General features: G+C 42.5%; 1 protein-coding gene across 3 annotated transcripts in view; it reads left to right on the top strand.

Moving 5' to 3' along the window:
- The window catches only part of LOC131242961 (tropinone reductase homolog At5g06060-like), a 101,494-nt gene that overhangs the window by 62,352 nt on the left and 26,038 nt on the right, over window positions 1–13,104 (top strand). The window lies entirely within an intron of this gene.

Raw genomic sequence — 13,104 nt, 5'->3', positions numbered from 1 at the left:
ACCCATTAATCAAGTACAAGTCACGAGGATGAAGTGAAAATACAAAAATCAGCTCAATTCAAATATTAGACGGGCCACAACACATGAACTCAGAAGTTTTAGAAGCATCTTTACATTGTTCCAATTGCTGTGGCCCAATATGGTTCCTTTCTCTCTTCTTTTTCCGGCTGATCTTTTTTGTATGGTTTAAATAATGGTTATCACCAGATTATCATGGTGGATTTAGTTATAAAACATGGTGGCCCTAAATAGATAGGGTGTTCTAACCAGCTGAATAAAAATAGTTGTAGATGATGCTAATTTTACATCGAGCCCAACCGAGTCGAGCTGGCCTTAGCTTGGCTCAGCTTGGTCACCAGGCACACCTAGCTTGAACTCGGCTCAGCTCGGCTCGATGTTGTAGAGCGGGTCGTAGACAGTTTCATGGCCAAGATGGATCAGAAAAGGCCTGGTCAACGAAAGAAGCGATCCGGACTATCGGACCTTAGATTGGGTGTATCTCACAATCTGGAATGAGTTATCGGGTGTAAAATATATGATTTTGGGGTAGAACAAGCTACTTTATCCAACCAACCCCGCTATGCTAGGTTGCGCAAGAAGGATTTGCGAAATACCCCTGGATCAACAGTCGTTTCCCTGTTTTAATTTCGTTTTTACTATAAATAGTAAGTTTTAGTTTGATTATAACTCTTCATCCGTCGGGCTTTAGGAGTTGCATCCAACGTGAAAAGAGCTTAGAATAATTAGGAGAACAGTTTGATGAAGCCAAATAGGAAACTTACTATTTTTGGCCGAAAACCTTGCACACTAGCAGACATCATGACCATTTATAAATAGTAAGTTTACTATTTATAGTAAGTCAGGAATTCTAGGAGTTTTAGTTGTAGTTTGCTTCTGATTTCTCTTCCATTACTTGGTATCCCTATTTGAAGGGTTGTAAACTCGTTTATTGGAATTCATTAGTCAATTTCGAATTTATTAGAATTTATTTCTGTTTTCTGCTTTCTTTCCTCGTGGATTCAAGAAGTCTCTGTGAGGAGTCCAAAGAAGCTCCGTGGTTCGGAGTAGTTATCCTCTTGAGGAAGACGGTGATCGACCTCATCACGTCCATCCCTGCATCAATTGGTAATAAAGCAAGGATTCCTCTCGGGCTGATCACAAACAATGAAAGTATGAATCAAAATCCTGTGGACGGTAATTCAGGGATTCGTTATCTTTCGGAAAGAATGGAAGCTTTCCATCGGGAGAGTCAGTTGATCATACAAGGGCTACAGGTAACCCTCGACCATTTTGCAGATGCGCTACTTCTGCCCTGAGTCCTAAGCAGTGCTCCACCACCTATGGTCACTCCACTACCCATGGTTGCTATACGACACAACCCCAATTTTCGTAGAGCACTACCAGTGGCAAACCGTAAGGCTACACCAGATTATTCAAATTCTAGCGACGATGACCTTAATGAAGGTTTTGCTCGATAACCAATCCATAGAGGCGATCATGTACATCATGCTGAAAGAGACTATCGAGGTAAGGCCGAACTTCCTAGTTTTAATAGTTTATTACGTATAGAAGATTTCCTCGATTGGCTAGCCGAAGTAAAGAGATATTTTGATTACATGGATATGCCAGATCATAAAAGGGTAAAATTGGTAGCGTTTAAATTAAAATTTGGTGCTTCTGCATGATAGGAACAATTACAATTCTCACGAGCCTGCCAGGACAAGGCGCCCATCTCATCATGGCCACAGATGAGACGTTTTCTTCGATCACGATTTCTCCTCAGTGATTATGAGCAAATATTATTCCATCAATACCAAAATTACTGATAAGGAGATCGAACCATTACATATTACACTAAAGAATTTCGGCGGTTGGCTGCACGAAACGATCTGTCAGAATCTGAGTCACAGAAGGTGGCATGATTTATAGGTGAGTTGCGACTGACAATTTAGGACCGTGGATGAAGCAGTTCAATTGGCGGGTAAGGAAGAAACACAACTTGTAAGAGTTCTTGCTCGTCCCTATCTTTCAACTAGACCCCCCATTACGGGTCCCACGCAGGATCCAGTGCTGGCACAAGGAAAAGATCCAATAAGAGAACGTCCACAACCTCCTACAACCGCAAACCATGATATGGGGAGCGGCTCATCTAGACCTCATCATGCAGCACCCACAACAACGGGCCCGAGTAGGATTCCAAATCCTTATGCTCGGCTAAGGTCGAACAATTGTTACCGCTATGGCCAACCAGGCCACTTATCAAACACTTATCCTCAATGTCCTGCAGCACACTTGACTACAAACGAATGGGGCACTGAATATGAGGTCGTAGAAGAAGACCATGGCTTTGATGAACATGAACAAACCACTGAACAAATAGCAGGTGGCGATGAAGTGACGGGCGAGGATCGTGTCAAATTTCTAGTTGTGAGGTGATTACAATATATTGCACGAAAGGAATTACATCCACAGCGACATAGTATATTTTGTACTCGGTGCACTGTCAACGGAAAGGTCTGTGATGTGATCATAGACAGTGGTAGTAGCAAGAATATCATCTTAAGAGTGATGGTGAACAAGTTGCAGCTACTAACGACAAAACATCCTTCCCCGTACTCAATTGGCTGGATAAAAAATGTGAATGAGACCAAGGTAACTGAACAATGCACTATCTCATTTTTAATTGGCAAAAATTATATGGATCAAATATTTTGTGACGTGGTCGACATGCAAGCTTGCCATATGCTACTCAGTCGACCTTGGCAGTCGGATCGTGATGCGATCCATCGGGGACGAGAGAATGTCTACATATTTGTCAAGGATAGTCGAAAAAAATCATTGCCCCTATGACACCAGAGAACCACTCTGAAGCCTCTAAAGTAGAGGGGAGTTTCCTCTTGACCATTTAGAATTTCACGAATGAATCTAAGGAAACCGGCGAGGTATACACCATGGTAGTGAAGGGAGAGGAAGAGAAACCCTCAAACATCCCTCCAAGTTTAAGACTATTGCTAAATGAATTGAAAGAAATCTAGTCAGAAGATTTACCTGATGGATGTCCCCCATGAGGGACATCCAACATCACATATACCTCATCCCTGGGGCAAGCCTGCCCACCCGCCCTCATTATCGGATGAGTCCGAAGGAGTGTGAGATACTTCAGGGGCAAGTGGAGGAATTGATTCGTAAGAATCTCTTGAGAGAGAACATGAGCCCATGTGTCGTACCAGCATTATTAACATAAAAAAAAGGATGAAAGATGGCACATGTGTGTCGACATTCGGATAATCAACAAAATTACTATTAAATATCGGTTCCCAATACCACGGTTGGACGACATGCTCGATATGCTAGAAGAGGCCAAGGTGTTCTCTAAACTAGATCTAAGGATACGGTACCATTATATTCGTATCCGACCCGGTGATGAGTGGAAAACGATATTCAAGACCAAGGGTTGTATGAGTGGCTGGTCATGCCATTCGGCCTATTGAATGCACCAAGTACTTTTAAGTATTTTATGAATCAAGTTCTAAAACTGTTCACTGGCCAATTTGTGGTAGTATATTTTGATGACATATTGATATATATCAATGATGAGGCGGAGCACTCGAAACATCTCAGGCAGGTGCTGTAGGTCCTACAAATTAACAAGTCGTACCTCAACTTAAAGAAGTGTAGTTTTTTAACTAACAGCCTGTTTTTTCTAAGATTTGTTGTAACGTTCACAGGCATCCGTGTAGATGATGAAAAGGTGCGAGCCATTAGGGAATGACCGATCCCAACAAACATTCATGAGGTAAGGAGTTTTCACGGGTTGATGACTTTCTATCATCGATTTGTGCGAGATTTTAGTATCATAGTCACGCCTATAACAGATTGCATGAAAAAAGGACCGTTCCAGTAGACCGATAAAGTTGACAAGATCTCTCATGAGATCAAGCATTGTTTGTCTATAACACCACTCTTGGTGCTTTGTAATTTCAACAAATTATTTGACGTTGAGTGTGACGCTTCATATGTTGGAATTGAAGGAGTATTATCACAAGAAAGCAAGCCGCTAGCCTTTTACAGCGAGAAGCTCAATGAAGCTCGAAAGAAGTGGTCGACTTATGAGCTTGAATTGTACGCAGTTGTTCAAGCGCTGCAACATTGACGGCATTATCTGATTCAAAGAGAGTTTGTTCTGTAGACTGACTATCAAGTATTAAAGTTTATTAATAGTCAGACTAATGTGAATCGTGTGCATGCTAGATGGGTTGTGTTTTTAAAGAAATTCACGTTCGTTCTGAAGCACAAGTCAGGGCAGCAGAATAAGGTGGCTGATGCACTTGTCATTGTGCATCACTACTTATTACGATGAACAACGAGGTGGTCAGCTTCGACTGTCTCAAAGAGTTATATGCCGAGGATGAGGACTTCAAAGATTCTTAGATGAAGTGCCAAGAAGGTCATCCCGGTGACCTTCATATACAGGACGGTTTCCTCTTCAAAGGGAATCGATTGTGCATCCTCAAAAGTTCTCTGAGGGAGCAGATTATTCAGGAGCTACATGGAAGTGGTCTCGGTGGACACCTTGGGCGAGACAAGACGCGAGCTCTTGTGGAAGAGCGGTATTACTGGCTGCAATTAGTATATGATGTGAGAAAAGTCATGCAACGTTGTCATGTTTGTCAGACCTCTAAAGAGCAATCTCAGAATACGGGCCTCTACACGCCGTTACCTGTGCCTGATGGTCCTTAGGAGGATTTATCAATGGACTTCCTTCATGGTCTCCCATAAACACAATGCGGCATCGATTCGGTGTTCGTGGTGGTAGATCGTTTCTCCAAGATGACGCACTTTATCCCATGCAAGAAGACCCTTGATGCAATACACATGACGAATCTATTCTTCACGGATGTCGTACGGCTACACGAGGTCCCCAAGTCCATTACTTCTGATCGTGACACGAAGTTCATTAGTAACTTTTGGTGGACTTTTTGGACTCGATTCGATACACGACTTCAATTCAGCAGTGCTTACCACCCAAAGACTGATGGGCAGACCGAAGTTGTGAATCACACGTTGGAAAACCTCCTTCACTGTATTTCAGGAGAAAAACCGAAGCAGTGAGATTTGGCCTTGTCTCAAATAGAGTTTATATTCAACAATATGGTGAACTGCTCGACAGGAAAATCACCGTTCCAGATTATCTACGGACGAGTGCCTCACTACACACTTGACTTGGTCCCTCTACCCAAACACCCAGGCATGATCATTGTAGCAGAACATATGACAGACAAGATCATGAGCATCCATGCGGAAGTGCAGACCAAGTTACATGCCTTGAACGAGAAGTGTAAGGAACAAGCGAACAAGCATCGGCGACAAAAAGTGTTCGAGGTGGGCGACCGCGTTATGGTCCATCTGCGCAAAGAGAGATTTCCGACCGGGATGTACAACAAGTTGAAAAATAAGTAGATTAGATCCATCCCAATCATTCGAAAGATCAATGACAACACTTATATTGTTGATCTCTCAGATAACATTGCGATCTCACGGACATTCAACGTCGCGGACCTGACCAAGTTTCATGAGCCAAAGCAGGAAGAGAACTCGAGGACGAGTTCTTTTGAAGTGGAGGGACTGATGTAGAGTGGGTCGTGGACTGTTTCATGGCCAAGATGGATCACAAAAGTCCAGGTCGATGACAAAAGTGATCCGGACCGTCGAACCTTAGATCGGGCGTATCTCACAATCCGGAATGAGTTATCGGGCATAAAATATATGATTTTGGGGTAGAACAAGCTACTTTATCCAACCAACCCTGCTACACCAGGTTGTGTAAACTGGATTTGCTAAATACCCCTGGATCGACGGTCGTTTCCCTGTTTTAATTTCGTTTTTACCATAAATAGTAAGTTTTAGTTTGATTATAACTCTTCATCCGTCGGGCTTTAGGAGTTACGTCCAACATGAAAAGAGCTTAGAATAATTAGGAGAACAGTTGGGTGAAGCCAAATAGGACACTATTTTTTACCGAAAACCTTGCGCACTAGCAGACATCACGACTGTCTATAAATAGTAAGTTTACCATTTATAGTAAGTTGCGAATTCTAGGAGTTTTAGTTGTAGTTTGCTTTAGATTTCTCTCCCTTTGCTTGGTATTCCTATTTAAAGGGTTGTGAACTCATTTATTGAAATTCATTAATCAATTTCGAATTTATTAGAATTTATTTCTAATTTCTGCTTTCATTCATCGTGAATTCAAGAAGTCTTTGTGAGGAGTCCAGAGAAGCTCCGTGGATTTGGAGTAGTTATCCTCTTAAGGAAGACGGTGATCAACTTCATCACTTCATCCCCGCATCAATTGGTATCAAAGTGAGGATTCCCCTCGGACCGATGGTAAACAATGAAGGTATGAATCAAAATCCTGAGGACGGTGATTCAGGGATTCGTTATCTTTCGGAAAGAATGAAAGCTTTCCACTGGGAGAGTCAGTTGACCATGCAAGGGCTGTAGGTAACCCTCGACCATCTTGCGGATGCGCTACTTCCGCCCCGAGCCCTAGGCGGTGCTCCACCACCTATGGTTACTCCACTACCTATGGTTGCTGTATGACACAACCTCGATTTTCATAGAACACTACCAGTGGCAAACCGTAGGGCTACACTAGATTATTCAAGTTCTAGTGAAGAGGACCTTAATGAAGGTTTTGCCCGACGACCGATCTATGGAGGCGATCATCTAGATCATGCTGAAAGAGACTATCGAGGTAAAGCTGAACTTCCTAGTTTTAATGGTTTATTACATATAGAAGATTTTCTCGATTGGCTAGCCGAAGTAGATAGATATTTTGATTATATGGACGTGCAAGATCATAAAATGATAAAATTGGTAACGTTTAAATTAAAATCTGGTACTTCTGCATGGTTAGAACAATTACAACTCTCATGAGCCTGCCAGGACAATGCGCCCATCTCTTCATGGCTACGAATGAGACGTCTTCTTCGATCACGATTTCTCTCTAGTGATTATGAGCAGATATTATTCCAGCAATACCAAAATTACCGACAAGGAAATCGAACCATCACATATTACATTGAAGAATTCTAGCTGTTGGCTACACGAAACGATCTATCAAAATCTGAGTCACAGAAGGTGGCACGATTTATAAGTGAGTTGCGACCGACAATTCAGGACCATGGATGAAGCAGTTCAATTAGCGGGTAGGGCAGAAATACAACTTGCAAGAGTTTTTACTCGTCCCTATCCTTCAACTCGACCCCCCATGACAGGTCCCATGCAGGATCTAGTGCTGGCACGAGGAAAAGATCCAGTAAAAGAACGTCCTCAACCTCCTACAACCGCGATACGGGGAGCAGCTCATCCAGACCTCAACGTGCAGCACCCACAACAGCCGGCCCGAGTAGGATTCTAAATCCTTATGCTCTGCCAAGGTCGAATAATTGTTGCCGTTGTGGCAAGCAAGCCACTTATAAACACCTGTCCTTAATGTCCCGCAGCACACTTGACTATAAACGAAGGGGGCACTGAATATGAGGCGGCAGAAGAAGACCATGGCTTTGACAAACATGAACAAATCACTGAACAAATAGCAAGTGGCGATGAAGTGACAGGCGAGGATCATGTTGAATTTCTAATTGTGAGGCGATTACTTTATACCCCACGAAAAGAATTACATCCACAGCGACACAATATATTTCATATTCGGTGCACTGTCAACGGAAAAGTCTGTGATGTGATAATAGACAGTGGTAGTAGCGAGAACATCGTCTCAAAAGTGATGGTGGACAAGTTGCAGCTACTAACGACACAAAACATCCTTCTCTGTACTTAATTGGCTGGATAAAAAAGGTGAATGAGACCAAGGTAACTGAACAATGCACTATCTCGTTTTCAATTGACAAAAATTATAAGGATCAAATACTTTGTGACGTGGTCGGCATGGAAGCTTGCCATATACTACTCGGTCGACCCTGGCAGTCAGATCGTGATGCGACCCATCAGGAACGAGATAATGTCTACATATTCGTCAAGGATAGTCAAAAAATAATCATTACTCATATGGCACCAGAGAACCACTTGAAGCCTCTAAAATGGAGGGGAGTTCCCTCTGGACCATTTGGGATTTCATGGAGAAATTCAAGGAAACCGGTGAGGTATACGCCATAGTGGTGAAGGACGAGGAAAAAGAACCCTCAAATATCCCTCCAAGTTTAAGACTGTTGCTAAACGAATTCAAAGAAGTCTGCTCAGAAGATTTACATGATGGATTGCCTCCCATGAGGGACATCCAACATCACATGGACCTTGTCCCTGGGGTTAGCCTACCCAACCGCCCTCATTATCGGATGAGTCTGAAGGAGTGTGAGATACTTCAGGGGCAAGTGGAGGAATTGATTCGTAAGGGTCTCTTGAGAAAGCATGAGCCTATGTGTCGTACCAGCATTATTAACGCCAAAAAAGATGGAAGCTGACGCATGTGTGCCGACAGCCGGGCAATCAACAAAATTACCATCAAATATCGGTTCCCAATACCATGGTTGGACAACATGCTCGATATGCTAGAAGGGGCTAAGGTGTTCTCTAAACTAGATTTAAGGAGCGGGTACCATCAGATTTGAATCCGACCCGGTAATGAGTGGAAAACGGCATTCAAGACCAAGGAATAGTTGTATGAGTGACTGGTCATACCCTTCGACCTATCGAATGCACCAAATACTTTTATACGTTTAATAAATCAAGTTCTAAAACCGTTCACTGGTTGATTTGTAGTAGTATATTTTGATGACATATTAATATATAATAAGGATGAGGTGGAGCACTGGAAACATCTCAGGCGGGTGCTGCAGGTCCTACAAATTAACAAGTTGTACCTCAACTTGAAGAAGTGTAGTTTTTTAACTGATAGCCTGTTGTTTCTAGAATTTGTTGTAATGTCCGCATGCTTCTGTGTGGATAATGAAAAGGTGCGAACCATTAGAGAATGGCCGATCCCGACAAACATTCATGAGGTGAGGAGTTTTCACGGGTTGGCGACTTTCTATCGTCGATTTGTGCGAGATTTTAGCACCATAGTCACGCCTATAACAGATTGCATGAAAAAAGGACCGTTCCAGTGGACCGATAAAGCTGATAAGAGCCCTCATGAGATCAAGCATCATTTGTCCATAACATCGGTCTTGTTGCTTCGTAATTTCAACAAATTGTTTGAGGTTGAGTGTGACGCTTCATACGTCGGAATTAGAGGAGTATTATCACAGGAAGGCAGGCCGGTAGCCTTCTACAGCGAGAAGCTCAACGAAGCTCGAAAGAAGTGGTCGACTTATGAGCTTGAGTTGTACGCAGTTGTTCAAGTGCTGAGACATTGCCGGCATTATCTGATTCAAAGAGAGTTTGTTCTGTACACTGACCATCAAGCATTAAAGTTTATTAATAGTTAGACTAACGTGAATCGTGTACATGCTAGATGGGTTGCGTTTTTACAGGAATTCACATTCGCTCTGAAGCACAAGTCAGGGCAGCAGAACAAGGTGGCTGATGCACTTAGCCGACGTGCATCACTACTTGTTACGATGAGCAACGAGGTGGTCGACTTCAACTGTTTTAAGGAGTTGTATGCTGAGGATGAGGACTTCAAAGATTTTTTGATGAAATGCCAAGAAGGTCACCCTAGTGACCATCATATATAGGAGGATGAGGACTTCAAAGATTTTTTGATGAAATGCCAAGAAGGTCACCCTAGTGACCATCATATATAGGACGATTTTCTCTTTAAAGGGAATCGATTGTGTATCCCCAAAAGTTTTCTGAGGGAGCAGATTATTCAGGAGTTACATGGACGTGGCCTCGATGGATACCTTAGGTGAGACAAGACACGAGATCTTGTGGAAGAGCAGTATTACTGGACGCAATTAGTACGTGATGTGGGAAAAGCCGTATAATGTTGTCATATTTGTCAAACCTCTATGGGCCAATCTTAGAATATGGGCCTCTACACCCCGTTACCTGTGCCTGATGGTCCTTGGGAGGATTTATCAATGGACTTCCTGCTTGGTCTCTCACAAATACAACGCGGAATGGATTCAGTGTTCGTGGTGGTAGATCGTTTCTCCAAGATGACGCACTTTATCCCATACAAGAAGACCCTCGATGCAACACATGTGGTGAATCTATTCTTCAGGGAGGTCGTACGGCTACACATGGGGTCCCCAAGACCATTACTTCTGATCGTGACATGAAGTTCATTAGTAACTTTTAGCGGACTTTGTGGACTCGATTCGATACACGACTTCAATTCAGCAATGCTTACCACCCACAGACTGATGGGTAGACCGAAGTTGTGAATCGCACGTTGGGAAACCTCCTTCGCTGTATTTCAGGAGAAAAACTGAAGCAGTGAGATTTGACCTTATATCAAGCAGAGTTTGTATTTAACAACATGGTGAACAACTCGACAGGAAAATCACCATTCCAGATTATCTACGGATGAGTGTCTCGCTACACACTTGACTTGGTCCCTATGCCTAAACACTCAGACACGATCATTGCAGTAGAATATATGGCAGACAAGATAATGGGCATCCATGCAGAAGTGCAGACCAAGTTACATGCCTTGAATGAGAAGTATAAGGAATAAGGGGACAAGCAGCGGCGACAAAAAGTGTTCGAGGTAGGCGATCGCGTTATGGTCCATCTACGCAAAGAGAGATTTCCGACCGGGACGTACAACAAGTTAAAAAATAAGAAGATTGGACCCGTCCCAATCATTTGAAAAATCAATGACAACGCTTATGTTGTTGATCTTTCAGATGACATGGCGATCTCACGGACTTTCAACATTGCGGACCTGACCGAGTATTATGAACCAAAGTAGGATGAGAATTCGAGGACGAGTTCTTTTGAAGTGGAGGGGATTGATGTAGAGCGGGTCGCGGACGGTTTCATGGCCAAGATGGATCAGAAAAGGCCCGGTCGACGACAGAAGTGATCCGGACAGTCGGACCTTAGATCGGGCATATCTCATAATCCAAAATGAGTTATTAGGCATAAAATATATGATTTCGGGGTAGAACGAGCTACTTTATCTAGCCAACCCTGCTACTCCGGGTTACGCAAGCCGGATTTTTGAAATACCCCTGGATCGACGGTCGTTTCCCTGTTTTAATTTCGTTTTTACTATAAATAGTAAGTTTTAGTTTGATTATAACTCTTCATCCGTTGGGCTTTAGGAGTTGCGTCCAACATGAAAATAGCTTAGAATAATTAGGAGAACGGTTTGGTGAAGCCAAATAGGACACTTAATATTTTTGGTCGAAAACCTTGCGCACTACTAGACATCACGACCGTCTATAAATAGTAAGCTTACTATTTATAGTAAGTCGTGAATTCTAAGAGTTTTAGTTGTAGTTTGCTTCTGATTTCTCTCCCATTGCTTGGTATCCGTATTTAAAGGGTTGTGAACTCATTTATTGAAATTCATTAATCAATTTCGAATTTATTAGAATTTATTTCTATTTTCTGCTTTCTTTCCTCGTAGATTCGAGAAGTCTCTATGAGGAGTCCAGAGAAGTTCTGTGGATTTGGAGTAGTTATCCTCTTGAGGAAGACAGTGATCGACCTCATCATGTTCATCCCTGCGTTACTTGGTGACTAAGCCAGCATCTCCAGCTCGAGCTTGGCTCGGTCAGAAATCGGACTAGTTTGAGTCGAGTTTGAGTCAGTTTCGAGCTTCGAGCTTTCGAGCCGAGTTCAAGTTCATTTTTCAAGCTGAGTTTCGAGCTTTTGAGCTATTTATTTTTCAAATTTTTGAATTTAGTTTCTGCGATTATACAATGTCGGAACTCGGAACTAGAAAGTCAAAAGTATTGACAACAATAAGGAACATCATACAACAACATCTTCACAAAATCCAACCAAAAATAAAAAACGGGAATGCAGATTTCAAGAGAAAAAAAAATAAAGAAAAAAATCAATAGAACTCGTTGTACACATCCTCCATATCCATTCTCTTCGTCTTCATCGACAAAAATCCCGCCATCTCGCTGCCATATCACCAGTCTACGGATCTTTGGTGAGAGAGGGAAGAGGCTTCTTTCTCTCTCTAGATGTCTCCAGAAGTACACATGGAAATAAATAGGAATTAAATCATGCTCGGGCAGAAAGTTTGTATCATGCCGTTCGGGTCTTCAGGTCGTGCAGGTTAGAGCAAGTGGGGCCCATGGTTCGGTGGATGGCCCATACACCAATGGCCCACCAGATTTGAAGGATCTTAGCCTTCAATGGATGGTTAATAGATGGACGGTTACCAGAGAAAAAAATACAACGGTTCAAATTCCACGAAGATGAAATCCATATAAACGACAGATGTAATCTTCCAATCTAGGTGATTTTCTTAATGAGTAGGCCATTACAGTGGTGTTGTCGTGTTAACAGTGGTGATTGGTAGATATAGGCCCCACTTGTACAGAAAGATGTACAACCTTCCAGCTCGAGCATTGTACGATACCAGAGGAAAACACGTATGATGATATAGTGGCACGTGTGGAGCTTCTGTGATCATCCATCAGTCGGACTTCTACACTAACAAAGATTGAGATAGTCCCATCTAAAGGTCCAAAAAAGTCTTGGGCCCACTTTAGATGAATCACAACCCTAAACAGATACAGCTGATCAATGTAATCGATCGTTAAAATGGCATGCAGACGGTTGGCCTTTTTCTTTTTTTTTTTTCTGACCAATCTAGGGTGGAGACATGATTTTGGACGGTTTAGATTTACTTAAATGTATGTAACTCTCACATTTTCAGAGCTCACGAGTATGAAGTGAACCATCACAAGGCCAGATAAATTCCAATGTTTTATTGACTGTTATCATTTCACGTGCTTTATTTACCGCTTTTTCTTTCGCGGAAAAGGTTGAATTGTCCAAAATGCCTGGGATTAGGGATAAATTACCAAAGCGTCCCAAAAATATCCAATTCCTCTGGGCCAAAGGAAAAGCTTGGGATTTTCATTTTGTGTGGGGGCATGTTTCGATACATAGAATCCAATTGAACAGAAAGTAATCGATCCGAGTCGAGTTGGGTCAGCTCGAACTCAT

The sequence above is a fragment of the Magnolia sinica genome, chromosome 1 (assembly GCF_029962835.1).
Source record: "Magnolia sinica isolate HGM2019 chromosome 1, MsV1, whole genome shotgun sequence".
NCBI lineage: Eukaryota > Viridiplantae > Streptophyta > Magnoliopsida > Magnoliales > Magnoliaceae > Magnolia > Magnolia sinica.
The sequence above is the reverse complement of the archived record's forward strand: the minus strand, read 5'-3'. Positions and strand labels throughout refer to the sequence as shown.